Source organism: Canis aureus, chromosome 18 (assembly GCF_053574225.1).
Source record: "Canis aureus isolate CA01 chromosome 18, VMU_Caureus_v.1.0, whole genome shotgun sequence".
NCBI lineage: Eukaryota > Metazoa > Chordata > Mammalia > Carnivora > Canidae > Canis > Canis aureus.
In genome coordinates, this window is record NC_135628.1 from 6,189,616 (window position 1) to 6,206,127 (window position 16,512).

At 36.7% G+C, this 16,512-nt stretch overlaps 1 pseudogene; it reads left to right on the plus strand.

Moving 5' to 3' along the window:
- The first annotated feature begins 14,017 nt into the window (after nt 1–14,017).
- Nucleotides 14,018–15,004, plus strand: LOC144288245 (glyceraldehyde-3-phosphate dehydrogenase pseudogene; annotated as a pseudogene).
- The last annotated feature ends 1,508 nt before the right edge of the window (nt 15,005–16,512 follow it).

Consider the following 16,512-nt stretch of genomic DNA (forward strand, 5'->3'; position numbering starts at 1 on the left):
AAAAAATATAAGTAATATTACCACATATATTCCTATAATAAGATGACGTCTTAACTTAGGAAGAGAAAGGGATAAGGCAAAGAGGAACAAGTAACGAATACATTAGAGAAAATAGAAATAAGTCACCAGGAGTTGAATACTTCTGAAGGATAAACAAAATTAGTAGTGAAAAATATGGTAGATGGAGTTTTATAAGAATTATCTAGGGCACCTGGGTGCCTCGGTGGTTGAGCATCTGCCTTCGGCTCAGGTTGTGATGCCGGGGTCCTGGGATGGAGTTTCGCATCGGGCTCCCTGCATGGAGCCTGCTTCTCCCTCTGCCTGTGTCTCTGCCTTTCTCTGTGTCTCTCATGAATAAATAAATGAAGTCTTAAAAAAGAATTACCTAATAAAAGGGACGGAAGAATAATAAATTTGGAAATGATAAAGTAGGTGAATGATAAAAATGGATGTATCTGATCTTGTACCCGGTAAAATCATTTAGAGAGGCCTTATGCCATGAAACTTCTTTAGATTTATCTATTAATAGTGAGGGTTGCTTACCCAAATCCGATTTACCAGATTGACATGAAAACATGTCTCTCCCTCCCTCCAGTTGTTCTCTTCCCTTTCTTTTCTGTTTTTTTTTTCCTTCTTCCTCCCTCAGTCTCTGTCTCTCTACCCTCTTCTCTCCCTCTCCTTCTCTTATCTTTTCCCCTTCTGTCTCCCTCCCTCTTTCCCATCTTCAGTCCTGTCTCCCTCTCTTTAGCCCTCTTGTCCTCTCTTCCTCCTCCTTCCCTTCTTTTTCTTAATAGTCTTTCAGTGCTGGTCGATGCATAATATGCTTGAAAATAACAAAGCAGGAAAGTGTTAATATAGCACTCCATGGACGGAAAATTAAAAATAAAAACCTGAGGTATTAGGCTTTTTTTATGAGGGTTCGAACAGAAAGAAAGCATAAGTTTGATTTGCTGTCGTCTCTGTCGCCTAAAGAAAGTCTTTTAGCTAAAGCTCACCTCTGACCTTGTTTTCTACTTTCAGGGTATATTGTATTTCTCTTTTTTTGTTATATGTCTGGTTTGCAATGCTATTGATGTTCATAGGGAAGTGAGAGAATTGCTGTTTGAAAAGTCCATGCTCTACTTTATGAAGGCTAGCTTTATTTTCTATTTTTGTGATATTTTCTCTTTTTGCTCTTGAAAAAAAATCATGATAGAGGTCAACTCTTAAATACATTGGAAAACTTACCTGAGTAAAAATAACACCATTTTAGAATGATAGATGTTCACCTGCTTTGGGTTTTAATCTTCTTCTGATGTCAAATTGGCACATCTGACATTATCATCTCAGGATTGCAATTAAAATGTCATAAATAAACTGGTATCAGAATTAAATAAAAGAAAACATTATTAATTGTTTGTTTGTTTTGAAGCACTGACTTCAGGCTTCAAATGGTGAACACACTAGGTTTGGTTTGTTTCACAGTAACTAGACAGTGTAGATATGTCTTCCAGATCAAAGATTAAAAAAAATAAGGAAGTCAAACCATATATTATTGCTTCTTAATTTCATTTACCTTTTTGATACCAGAGAAAATTTTGCTGAAGGCTTAGTAGGGTTAAAAATCTACAGGGACTGCTTATCAGAGGCTTTGCCTAGTTCAGTTAGACATACATGGTGAATATTGGAAGATGTGGGAAAAACTTTGCCATAGGATTACATTATGGCTAATCTGATAGGATCAAAGAAGCCACTAATTTCTGAACATGTGAATAGAGTTTTTGTATTTTTTATGGACATTCTAGTTTTAAGAAACAATGTCTAAGGACTCTGGATTAATATGTAATTATAATTCCTGCATGAAAAAAAACAAGAACAGCAATTCTGTTAAAGACTCTTTCATCAACCTGGTTTGTATTTTGGTACACTTTATTTGTTAAATACATGTAAATTAAGATTTTATAGTGCTGCTAAATCCTGAAATAACTTGCAGGTTGTGTAAAGATTTAGAAAAGCAGACTCTCCAGATTGGGCATCGGTAGATCAAATATAATTTTTTATAGTGACTGGCTTTAAGAGTGTAGTTTGATATTAATATATTTCTGGAGGTGGTTTAAGATATCACTTATTTATGAAAATAATTTCTTTTTGTGTGGGTGATTTTCTTTAAACTATCAGGTAAGTATAAGTGGATTTTCTTCATGGACATGATTAGTTCACATGATTTCCTTTACAAACCCTTATACATCAATGTGTGGAATATTTAGAAGTCTGTAACTTTTTTGAAATTATAACTACAGGCTGAAAGATTCTCTTAGAAGAAGACAGCCTGTAGTATTTCATTTGGTCCATTTATGACAGTATGTTAGAGAGCTGCCTGCTAAACCACAAATCTCTTGCTGTTAACTCACCGAGTCCTATAACCTTGAGCTATTCAGATTTCAGATGGCCAAGTGAAATGTCCCTGCCTTGCATTTATTAGTAAATACTGAGGCAGTTTAAGAGAACAGAATTATTGGAGTGCCACAATTATTGTAAACATGTGGACAGGTGAGGCTTACTTAAAATGAATGAGATAAGAAAAAAAATCATAGCTATGTCATATTTAGACTAAATACTAAGTATATTTTTCCTGTCCTCTGCTTTCTTCTCAGCGATCATTGTATAAGAAGTCCCATTCTTCTCTAATAAATTAATTGAAAGTACAGTTTTAAATAAGGAGTTCAGTTGAAAAAGGGAGAAGGAAGCCACATGAAGTAAGCATTTACTGAAGGCTTGCTAAACAGTAGACACTTTATTTTCTGTAAATATCTTACTGCCTAATGACTTTATGAGAAATTTTTAAAGTGAATAAACTAAGAAGCAGAGTTTTTCTTTCTCGAGGTGATATGACTAGGTCTTGAATTTAGATGTTATAATTGTAGTCACTTATGTGTAGTAACAGTGATTCCTGCTCAGGGAGTGATTCATCCATTGAGTCATTCGTTCACTCAATTTTATTAAGGATCTATAATGACAGATACTTTGCCAGTCTCAGAAGACAGGACCATGAATAGAACTCAGTCCCAGTCCTTGGGATTAACATCTTCTACTGGGGGGCGGGGAGAGGCACACACACACAAAACTCAGTTTTGTAGAATAGATGCAATGATGGAGGCTCGTGGCACAGTGCTATAGTATATTTAGGGGGGCGGTCTTATGTACGTTGTAGGAGAAGGGAGTAAAATTTTTTTCAGAAGAAGGAATCCCTGTGCTGAGCACTACATGAGACGTTAGTTTGGCAAAACTGTGGATCAGACAAAAGCAACCACGTAATAGTAAGAGCCCCACAGGAGCAGGGACCATCAAGAATTTGAGTGTGATTTGATTTTTCTACTGTGAATATCAAGTTAGTTAGGACCTTTGACTGTATTTTAACATAAGTGTAAAGGGAGCAACTGAAATGATCATGGCCGATTTTTATTTTAAAAAGATCCCTTCTGCTGCATGTGGAGAGTCAATTACAGAAGAGGCCATGGTGGACGCAGGGAGACTAGTTAGAGCTATTATACTGATCCAGGTGACAGAAGTAGAAAGATTCTAGAATAGATTTTGAAAGTAGCATAGAAAGAATTAATTTACATAGATTATATGTGGACAGTAAGGAAAAGCGCAAAAGAAGATGAGTTACATCAGTGTATGTTTGGAGACATAAACACTAAAATGACTAAGTTGCAGCAGTCTTTTGAAATTATAGTTTTTAGAAGTATCCCAATTTTTACTTACCAGAAGAGTGAGACAACGTAGAAACTTCTGTGATAACAATTTGAAGAGCTGAGTTATACTAAGATTCATTTCTAAGGCTGTCATGTTGATTTGATTTTCTGTGAGTTGAGATGTGATTCAGAAAGGTCTGTATTAATCTGTTGACCACACATGAAAAAAGGATGTCTCTTGAACAAATAGTGCAGGCAAACTGGATATCCGCATGCAAAAGGTATGAATTTGGACCCTTTTCTTACTCCATATACACAAGTCAACTCAAAATGGATTAAATACTTAAATGTAAGACTTGAAACCATAAAAAATCCTGGAGGAAAACACACAGGAAAAGCTTTCTGACATTGGTCTTGGAAATTATTTCTTAGATTTGACACCAAAAGCACAGGCAACAAAATCAGAAATAGACCAGTGGAACTAAATCAGGCAAACGAACAACTAATCATTAAATCAGTCAATCTGTAATTTGTTTTTATCTCTGCTGATTGGCAAAGCAAGTTTCAAAGCCAGCTCACATATAACACGAACTTCACGTACACTATTGGTGAAGTCTTATGACCACTACTGTCCTTTCCCATAGCAGCCTTACAGCTGGTTGGAAAGGGGAGAAAAACATGCAGAAATGCAATTGTCAACCAAGTCAGTATACAATAATTGGTTCAATTTATTGAACATCTATTATATGGGCCTATATCAAACTGAAAAGCTTATGTACAGCAAGAGAATCAACAAAATGAAAAGGCAACTTATGGGAGAATGGGAGGAAATAATTTGCAATCCTTAAAATCTGGTAAGGGTTAATATCCATAATATATAAAGAACTCATACAATTCAATAGGAAAAAATACAAATAACCCAATTTTAAAAATGGACAAAGAAACTCCACTGACATTTCTTCAACGAAGATATACAGATGGTCAATAAGCATATGAAAAAATGCTCAGCATCACTAATTGTCAGAGAAATGCACATCAAAGCCAAAATGAGGTATCATCACATCACATTTGTTTAGAATGACTTAAGAAACACAAAACGAGGGATCCCTGGGTGGCGCAGCGGTTTGGCGCCTGCCTTTGGCCCAGGGCGCGATCCTGGAGACCCGGGATCGAATCCCACGTCGGGCTCCCGGTGCATGGAGCCTGCTTCTCCCTCTGCCTGTGTCTCTGCCTCTCTCTCTCTCTCTCTGTGACAATCATAAATAAATAAATAAATAAATAATTAAAAAAAAAAAAAGAAACACAAAACGAAACAAAAGACAAGTATTGACAAGTGTCTGGAAAATTTGAAACTCTTACATGCTGTTGGTGGGAATGCAGAATGATGCAATGCTATGGAAAATAGGAGATTCCTCAAAAAATAAATAAATAAAAAACGAGACTGTTAAATGATCCTGTGATCCCACCTTTGGGCATTTTTATAATGGAATTGAAATCTTGATCTCAGAGGGGTATTAGCCCTTCCACGTTCATTGTAGCACTATTCATAAGATCCAAGATATGGAAACAATCTAACTGTCCAGTGAATTAATTGATTTAAAAATGTGATATACACACACAGTGGAATGTTACTTATCCCTGAAAAAAGAAAGAAATCTTGCAATATGCAACCAGATGGGTGAACCTAAAAGACCCCGTGCTAGGTGAAATAACCAGTCATGGAAACACAAATACTGCGTGGTTCCACTTACATGACTATCTAAAACAGACTCATAGAAGCAAAAAAGCAGAAAGGTGGTTGCCGGGGTATGAGTGTGGGAGCATGGGTAAAGGGGAGTTGCTAACTAACTGGTATGAAATTTCAGTTCTGCAAAATGAGTAAGTTCTAGAGATACACTGTACAGCATTGTGCCTGGAGATAATAATGCTGTATCGTACACCTTAAAAAAAAACCCATTAAGAGAATAAATCTCATATTTTTACCACAATAAAATAAAATTAAAAGAAAATTCTGATGAGGTCATGATTATTTAATGTTCAATTAAAGAGCACGATGGGAGTTGTAGTTTTTAGTATTATTCATATGTGGTTTGTGTGGTGTTACCTAGCCTTGCAAAATCCCACTCACCTGTCAAAAATATTATTTGCTCCAGGCAAATGGTTGAATGCAATTCTGTAAGACTGATCCACATAGAGCAGTGGAAGACAACCAGTTGCAATTTATAATTTCTAGGAAATAGCACTACAACCACAGGTCTCCTGCTCTCTCCCTATACAAAATGTTCAGGCATATTCATAAGGTTTTTGGTTATATAGCGAAGTTACCAGCAGGTAAATAATCATCACACACTGAGCATCATTGTAGGTGTTAATAGTGGTTGTCAGGGCACGTACAGTGTGCACAAAATATACCCAGAGAAATTATATACACAGGCTAAGTCTGAATCCAACTCAGAAGTAGATATTTCTGGAGATATGGATAGTTAAGGAGATTTAAAAAATACTTAGGATGACAATTCAATGCTGGATCGTAGTTTATGCTTTTATTCTTCCTGAGAATAAGCAGTGATAAGTGGAAAAATCTCAGACCAAAGCAAACTCATCTTTAAACGATGAAGTCAAAACAAAAAAACAATGATGATCAAAAGCCTTGGTGACCACTAAACAAGTTACAGTTTGTCCCCCCGATTGAGGCTGTGATGGGCTTTACTTGCCATTAGGGGGGAGATTAAGTGCCAGTGGTTTGGACTTAAGTTAATTATGCACTGAAATCCTTTCAGTATATCACAGAAGCCAGGCTTTTGCCTTTGAATATCTGTATCGTGACTCTTTGGATTGCTTATGGTTATTTCCCTTGACAACCCAAACCTGAACATTAAATCCCATTGGCAACAACTATCTGTCAAGAGCAAAAAATAAATAAAATAAATAAATAAATAAATAAGATTTGTGTATTTAGTTTTCATTATAGAAGTGCTTGTAGTTGAAAAAATATGTACCTGTCAAGTTTTCAACATCTCGCTGGGGATGCAATGCTGTTGTGATTTCAGAACCTGGCTGACAAATTCACATTTCAGTAGTAAAGACAAATCAAGGGTTTTTCTCTCCCCCGACCAACCCCTTTTTTAATTCTTTCTTCTTGCCGCTTTGACAGTCATACATAACAATTTGAGACCTAAGTGCCACTTTGATGCACTATTCCATTATTAAGTGGCACAGTCACTATAAGAATAGATGACGGGCCTGTACTCAAGGCAATGTGAATTAAACAGCTTTCTACAATAGGGAAACGGAATGGTCCAAGGAATTCTGAAATATTAAAAAAAAATTAAAACTGTGTTTCAGAAACATCAAAGTATGTAATTTAAAATAATCTCAGGTAGTAGATGGCAAACTATGGAAAACAAAATATTTTTTTTTAGCAGAATTGTTAAAGTTTAGAGGAAACATTAAATACATCTGCAAACATCCAGAAACCCATAATTACTAATTTCAAATACAATTGTTGAAGGGTCTTAGGAGGAAGAAAAAGCAGTGAGAACCTATGCAGACTTTTAGATAGGAAGAAATGAACGTTTATTATATGACAGTAATTTTACACCGTATTAATAGAGGAGTGTCCTTAAGAGTATTTCTTTAAACCTAAAAGGTGGAGTTTCCACTAAAGTAATATTGACTTAAAGTACTTAAATTAATTCTTTTGTCAATATCTCTTCAGTAAATCAATACACCTAGAATTAAACAACAGTTTTTTGCCAGAAGGCAGGCTAATCTTGGTAATTTTTAGTTACAATTCATTAAGCCATTGGTCACTATTAGGGGGAAGAAAAAGGCAGCAAGAATTTTATAATAATGCCGAAGAATAGAAGTTTAATATTTCCTCAGAGGTTCCTCTTTTTCAACCCAGGGAATAAAAAAAAGTCAGAAGCTACAGTTGGGACTCCCTATTATATTTTTGCCAACAAAATTAAGTGACCACTTTTTCTAAAAACATAGAAAAAATAAAATTTTAATGCTTATTGCCCTCCAGAATGTAATGGGTCACAAAATATATTTTTGCATAAGGTCATTAAAGGCAAGGTAATTATTTTACAAACACTGATCCTGTGATATGTCCCGGGGGAAAATGCAACAAGAATTGAAAATTCTGTTAATCCATACAGTTCTGAAATATTTGCTATAATACTTACCTCTTTATAGTTATGACAACTCAATCAAACTGATGAATATTTGAATTCTAATTTCAGTGCTTAGTACTCCAAATCTGTTTTTTTCTTTCTTATTCTTCTGCATTTTCAGAGACAAAATTGAATTATTCCTTTATCCTCTTTAGTAATCCCACAGAGCAAGAAAAAAATACATCAAGGATAAAGGCGTGTTTCATACCTTTTATAGGGTGATGGTAGAGAGGTATGGCTCTGTGAAACAACAGTCAAAAGTAAATATATTGTTTCTGATATACTCGAGACTGAGTTGTTTAAGAAAGAAAGAAAGAAAAAAATCAGTTTCATCAGTTTCCCACTTTACACTTCTGAAGTGCTAAAGGAGTTAAAAAAGAAAAAAGGAGAGAGGAAAAGTAATTATGGGAAATAAAATAAGAATTTTCTTAGTTACAAGTCCTGGCCCTTTGCTGATTGCAGTAAATTATAAATTATGCAGTCAATGTAGGCCAACAAAAGAAGACATCTTCAAATCTCAGTCAAAGGTAATTACTTAAGTCGGCTGAATGTTCTCTTTTCATAGAGTGTGATCTCTCTCTGACAGCTCACACTGACAGATGACCTTCTCGGCAACGTTCTTATCCTTCGGATCATGAGCAGTGTGCCTCTCTCCCTGAATATCTCTATATATTTGTGACACTAAGCTTTCAAATACAGCTATTGACAAATCAGAACATCAGTCTAAGTGCTGGTCTTCCTATCACTCACAATAAAGTAGCTATCACTTGTGGTGGTGTAGAGCAAGCACATCTCTGAAAAATGAGTTCTCACCAAGTGCTAATTTGACACAGCTCGCTTGCCTTCCCATAATTGCTCTGTCATTGTCAGTTGGCAGTTCGGGCTCATTCCTGGAAGCTGTGCCGTACAATTGGATACAATTACTCCCATTTACCACCACTATTATGCCACTGATGTTGCCCAGTCCGCATATTGACATGCCTCATTAAACCTGGATGCGGGCCATTAATGAACATTGTTAGCATTTCTCTTAAACTTTTTTGCCTCTAATAAACAGTCAGTGTTCCATGAAGGAGCACTGCCATCCTTGTGATATGATATTTATTATCTTATGGGGGAAGGGAACTCTGCAAATGGAAACTATCCAGATGCTGAGAGGGAGATATACAGTTAGATCAGTGGAGAATAGCGCTGATAAGTGGGGCCTTTCTCTGCCAGGAGCATCCTAACCATTAACCAAGTGACCTCTTCTATCCAAAAGAAGACGGGCAGGATAAACATGAACACCCCAGAAGTACCCACATCACAGCAGGCTTCTCAAGGTTGCATCATTGCCAACACCTCTCTCTAGCCCTCTCCTACCCCCAGGTGGTGCTATGTGCCATGATAAAGATAATTTTGCCCTGGGTCTTCAATCCATTATGTCCAGCTAACTTCAACGTGCATTTTTATTCAGAGATAATTATGTGTTGATCAGAGAAGTCAGCGGCTGTCACCCATATAGCAGGCACACCTGCGGTGTGACATAGGTGGTAACGATGGCATGCTCTTGAGCTGTCATGACACGGACAGGGACTTTATTATGTATATGTCATCATTTCTCTTAAGAAAATTATACTTCCCCACACAATGGTAATAATGAGCCTTTACAACACTCCCATAAACCTCATTTGCAGTTTTATTCTTGACCTTCATTAACTATATACTAAATATACAGAAACACCTATAAATACACAGTATGTTTTGCGTCTCTATACGTAAGTTTATATCAAGCCGAGGGTGAGATATCAAGTTGGAAATACAGAGCTTTAATTAAAAACTTAAGATCTCTTAAATGGAGAGTAATCGAGCCGTTTTGGCATTGTTAACTTTTCTACAATTATGATAAGAAAATAAATATTTATACAGGTGAAGATATTTGTTGAACAGTTATATGAGTGCTACTAAAATGGACTTTACTGGATTAACTAGTGCTAAGTTGTCGTATATATTTTATAATTAAATTTACATAATAAAACTAAAGAGAAGATCTTCATGTAGATAAGATTGACTTCTAAACCTGTATGCATATATTTTTTAAATAAAATTTCCTATCAAGTCAGTCAGTGGTAATAATTGAGCTGACTCTGAGGCATATAGAAAACAGGCAATTTTATTTTAGTAGAAAACCTTGCTCATAGCATATAGAATTAATGTATGTATTTTTTAACAGATGACGTGTAATTAGTCTGAGCTCATTTTTGGATAAGGTGATCCGTTACAAAAAAAAAAAAGAAAAAAAAAAGGTGATCCATTATATTGAAGATCTATAAAGTAATGGTTAAGGGATAATTAAGAAATGTTTTCCTTCTATCCGCAAATCCTTTACTCTTACAGACTTGGGAAGTTTGGAGGAGGACATTGCGTAACCTCCATGATCCTAGATAATTGAGAGTTTTTAACCCTTAACACCTGGCTTAAGATCACCTTTGTACCGATTTCTTTTAATAAAAACAGGGGTCTCCCTCTCTTTTTAGCTAAAAAATGTCATCTGTAACAATTTGCAGGATATGCTGAGCCCTAACTCTCTCCCTCCACCCCCCAGATTATTTGGCTAAAGCAGATATTTGTTTATTGGTAGTTAGTATTTTCCAGACATCATCACAGGCCTTCTTTGTATTATTTCATTTGATCCTCAATTAACTTGATGAATTAGAGGCTATTATCCTCATATAAGAGAATATGCTGAGGAATGGAGATACTAAATAACTCTGCTGAGGTCACAGAGTTTTCCACAGAGGCAGGATTTAAACCCAGGGCCGATGACTCCAGGTACCATATCCTTAACTCGACATGGTCTCTCAAATGACTGGTGTTTCTGTGTTTAAAATGGCAGGTCATTTAGATTCCTTTACTTCCACAGGATTAATTTTGAAATTCACTGTTTTGGGATTATGAAAGCATTATGAAAATCTAGACTTAATTAGATTATATTCTATAACTTTTAATATTGGAGGTTATTGTGTATTTTGGTTGGCACATACAAATGCAAAGTAAAATAATTAAACATTTCTGATTTGGATAGATTCCATTTCAGAAATGGAAACGTCATTGAGAATGAGAGAAATCAAAATTGGTCTAGTTTCTTCTGATGTAGTAACTTTTTTATGTTATTTGCAAAAAGGAGGTAACATGTTTATATATAGTCCATTTTTTTAAAAAAATTCAATGTCTAATCTGAGTCAGTTGACCTTTTGTGTTTTATTTGCTGAGCCTTTCTTTTTTTTTTTTTTTTTTTTTTTTTTTTGCTGAGCCTTTCAAAATGTTTCAAGAGCAGTGATTTTTCCTGTGATGTGGACACCTCACTTTCTCACTTTCATGGAACAGGGCTAAGAGCTCCAACTCATCTTCTAATTTGCTAGTTTGCAAGTGGGAATAGTTGCTTGTAATCTAGTAAACTCTGTTCCCCACCCCTCAACATTGGATCATTTTTCTGCGGGTTAACTAAAGCCAACAAATAATCTTGAGTGAAAAAGGAAATGTTTAAGAATTTCTTTGGTTAGTTTTTGTTTTTTGGTAAAGGGGGGGCTCTGTGACTTTAATTGCCTTCAGTATGGATCTGTCAACATAACCCTAGAAGTATTACTGTAGGAAATAACTGGGCTTGTAAATCATTTTAATTAATATTAAGCACAATATTGTCTTGGTTTTTTGCTTCCTGATGTTCAAAAAGTGTGGTAGTAGAAGGAGGGATGGTGAGATGGGCCAGCCAAGTAAACACAGTGCGTGTTTTAATTTTATCAAAGTGAAGGATTACATCGTCTGCTTGTGTTTTTCCCTTGTATACTTCCCTTAATACTATGGAAGTGAGAGATGAACTCTAGTTGGCAACCAGAATGGTTGATATGCAGGATAAATGGAACTGGAGCAGAAGAGATTATAAGATCAGTGCATAGAGAAAAACATTTATCTGACTGAGTCGGTGATAGAAATGACTTAGGAGTTTGGCTTAGCTAGTTTTAAGCTATAGTACTTAGACCTAAGTAGTTACAGAGAGGTATGTTTTATAATCATGTTGTTATTTGGGGAGAAATTTTTTTCCTTTTTCCTTCAATGAAATATTTTAATGATTTACATTCATTCATTGAAAAAATGTTATACCTGTGTGCACATAAGTACCAGGCACTGTTCTGGGATTAGGGATACATCAATAAACAGAAGAGATAAGAACCTCTGTCTGCAAGGAACTTACATCCTAGTGGTTAGAGATAGACAATAAATAATACAAGTAAATAAGAGCAATTAAAGCAGGCAACAGCCATAGGATGGATTGGAGAAGGATTAGAGTTCTAAGCAGGGGGAAGTTCTCACTGCGAGATTGACATTGGATCAAAGATCTGCAGGAGGGAACACTTCCTTTAGGAAGGAACATATACATATCCTGGAAACTAGTGTTCCCTGAAGAAGCAATAGCCCTGAGGGCCATGAGGCAGGAGGGGCATGACTGCTGTGTGCAGGGAAGAGACAGAAAACCAATGAGACACAAGGCGGGTAATGCTCGTAAGCGAAGCAGGAGAGGTGGTGGTTTGAAAGTACAGTAGCAGCGTGCTGTTCTAACAATTGAATCATTGGTTTTCCATTTCCCTTTTAGAAGTGCTAACGTCATGCCCCTCTTATCTCAAACAGAATTGGAGATCATCATGCCTGAAACAGGCAGCACAGATTCTTACTGGGTTCTAGAAACAGGAATCTTGATATTGGGCGATGAATCCAGCAGAATTTTTTTTTTCTTTCTGCAAACACTGTGTTAGAGAAGGACTGCATTGTTGATCTGTTCAGCATGTTACTGTGTTGCCCAATCTCCAAACAACATTTGCAGATTGGCGATGGTTTATGAATTTATATTTTCCCTCAGAGATTAATTTAGCTGGCAGAATTAAAGACATTTGAGACTAATTTTGCAAAATTTTTGTTTTCTTACAGTATATTGAGCAGAGATTTTCTGTGAAGCAGAGAAAAAATGTTAATAAACATATTATGTCCATGGATCTCCCATCATTCGCTTGTGTTATATACGCATGAAACACAGTCTGCCCTATTGTACTAATTGTCTTAAGACTTAGTTACGTATTTTCTTGCCTTTTTCACTCTATATGGTTAATAATTATTATAAACTAGTTCTAATACATGTTGCATGTATTTAACTTACTTAATACATATATGTTACACTATTATTTTAAACACTGGTATTTATTAAATACGTATGTATTTGTTTTGAAACACATTCTGACTCATTATTTATATGGGTGCTTCCTGTATCATTATTTCATCTATGATTTCTAATGATTTCCTACAAGGTGCTGTCAATTTTATACATCTTATAATATTTAAACTTTTGATTCAGTAAATAAGAGCTCAAAACATGGAAAAATAATTGCTAATACTTTTATTATTATTATTATTATTATTATTATTATTATTATTATTATTTTATTTATTCATTCATGAGAGACACAGCGAGGCTGAGACCCAGGCAGAGGGAGAAGCAGGCTTCATGCAGGGAGCCCGACACGGGACTCGATCCTGGGTCTCCAGGATCAGGCCCTGGGCTGAAGGCGGCGCTAAACCACTGGGCCACCCGGGCTGCCCTAATTGCTAATTCTTATGATCATATTTATATACTGTATTATGGTTCAAATACATGACTCATACGGTTCAATGCAAAGAAATCGGATGTTTTAGGGCACTACCTGCCAGTCATATTTTATTACATTCATAAAGTACCTGGATGATCTTGACATATCAACTGGATGTTGCCCATTCATTAACTGGAATAATCACATAAAAGTAGTAAAATTTGAACTCTAAGTAAATGTACAAATCAGTTATAATAAGAAAAGGTAATAACACAAAACAGTAGATCTTTTTATATATATAGAATGCCTTATAATCTGTAAGGTTTTTCCTGTTGTGCTCATAATAGAAATGATTTGTGATTGTTTAGGTTGTAGTCTCTAATCACAAACTTGTCTCTGTGGAGAATGAAACACTTAGGAACCCAGTTCTGCTCCAGCAGTGAAGACAGTATGAAGCTGTTTATAAAAATTTAGCACATGGCTCTCTGCTCTTTCCCATTTGACAGATAGCTGCATCTTCTGGTGCAGTGCCAGCCGCATCCCGGACACAATGGTGAAGTTTGGAATAAATGGGATTTGGCCATATTAGACACCTACGGACCCAGGCTGCTTATAACTCCAGCAAAGTGGATACTATCACCATGAGTGACCCCTTCATTGACCTCAACTGCATGGTCTACATGTTCCAGTATGGTTCCACCCACAACAAATTCCAGAACACCATCAAGGTTGAGAACAGGACAGAAAGCCATCTCCATCTTCCAGGAGCAAGCTTCCACCAACATCAGATGGGGTGATGCTGTTGCTGAGTATGTTGTAGAGTCTATTGGGGTCTTTACCACCGTGGAGAATGCTGAAGCTCACTTGAAGGGTGGGGCCAAGAGGGTCATCATCTCTGCCCTTCTACTCTGCACCCATGTTTGTGATGGGTATAAACCATGAGAGGTAGGACAACTCCCTCATGATAGTCAGCAATGCTTCCTGCACCACCAGCCACTTGGCCCCTCTGGCCAAAGGTCATCTATGACAACTTCAGCATCATGGAAGGACTCATAACCCCAGTCTATGCCATCACTGCCACCCAGAAGACTGTGGATGACCCCTCTGGTAAGCTGTGATGTGACAGCTGAGGGGTTGCCCAGAACCTTATCCCTGCTGCTTCTGGCATTGCCAAGGCTGTAGGCAAGGTCATCCCTGAGCTAAATGGGAAGCTCATTGCCATGGCCTTCCATGTCTCCATGTCCAACAACATCAGTCGCAGATCTCACCTGCTGCCTAGAGAAAGCTACCAAGTATAATGACATCAAGAAAGTGGTGAGGCAAGCATCGGAGGGCCCCCTTAAGGGCATCCTCGGCTACACTGAGGATGATGTTGTCTCCTGTGACTTAAACAGTGACACCTACTCTTCCACCTTTGATGTTGGGGCTGGTATTACTTAGTGACTACTTTGTCAAACTGATTACCTGGTATGACAATGATTTTGGCTATAGTAACTGGGTAGTGGACCTTATGGTTCATGTGGCCTCCAAGGAGTAAAAGCCCCTTGGGCCACCAGGCCCAGTAAGAGGAAGCAGTCCTCGGCTGCTGGAGAGTCCTTGCCCCAGCTCATCCCCAGCACACTGAGAATCTCCTGACCTCCACAGTTTCCATATCAGACCCTCTGAAGAAGGAGAGGAGCTTGGGGACCCTTAATCTTGTCATGTATCAATAAAGTATACTCTACCTCGTCAAAGAACACCTCCCCCCCCCCCCGAAAAAAAGAAAACTTAGCACATTTTGGCATTCATTTGATCATCTCCCTTTTAAAAAAAAAATAAAGATTTTTATTTATTCATGAGAGACACAGAGAGAGAGGCAGAGACATAGGCAGAGGGAGAAGCAAGCTCCCTGCGGGGAGCCTTATGCAGGACTCAATCCCAGGACCCCCGGATCATGACCTGAGCCATAAGCAGACACTCAACCACGGAGCCACCCAGGCTCCTTGATCATCTTTTCTAACCAAAAGCCAAAAAAAGGAATTTCCGTTACTCAGTGTACACTATTTACTTCTGCTCAGTTATATTAAACTGTATAGCATGGGTTGAATTATTTCTCTCTACCAAGAATTTCAGTTCTTATGAAAGAGAGTTATCTGAATCAAGTGGATCTAAATAGCATTATCAGAAAAAATGTTAATGCCAAGGAAAAAAAGGTGAACAAGTTACCTTACAAAATTGTGCTTTCCTAACTTGGCATATTTTTCATAGCAAATGAAAAGAACAGCCATAATCTGTGTCTATGAGATGGATATGAGTGTGAATTTTTTTTTGTTTTTTTTTTTTTTTGAGTGTGAATTTTTGAATCAACATTTGAAAGTTGTATTTAAAATAGAAGCCAGCATTTCTAAACTGAAAGGATTTATTTGTTTGGTTGTTCATTTATTGAGCCTTCATACTTACCATTTTAAAGTTGGGAAAATTGAGAACCAGAAAGCTAGGATATAATCACGAAGTTGCACGCATAACTAAAGTGTAAAGGCAGGGGGAAATATTTAAAAGAAGAGAGAGGGAAAGTTTTAGAGTAGTGAAGATGAAAGCATGACAGCAAGGAAGAACTTGTGAAAGCAAGATTGTACCCCATCTTCCAACTTCTCACAGTCCCTGTTTAAAAGATCCTCTTGAAACTTTATTTTCAGATCTTTTCCACCTATTTCCTTCTTATTTAACATACGATTTACAACATGTGGGGAAAGAAATGCTTGTACATATGTTTGTTCACAGGTTGAAAAACATAGAGTATACTTGAAAAAATTTTTGTATTTAAATTCATTTTATTACCATATAGTGTATTATTAATTTCAGAGATAGAGTTTAGTGACTCATCAGTTATATATAATACCCAGTGGTCATTATATCAAGTGCCCTCTAATTGGCACCTAGTTACCCTATTCCCCACTTATCTCCCCTCCAGCAACCCTCAGTTTGTTTTCCAATAGTGTATACTTAAAAAAAAAAATTCAAGAATTCAGTTGTTTGTATTTCCTTCATAACCCATTTGTATCCTTG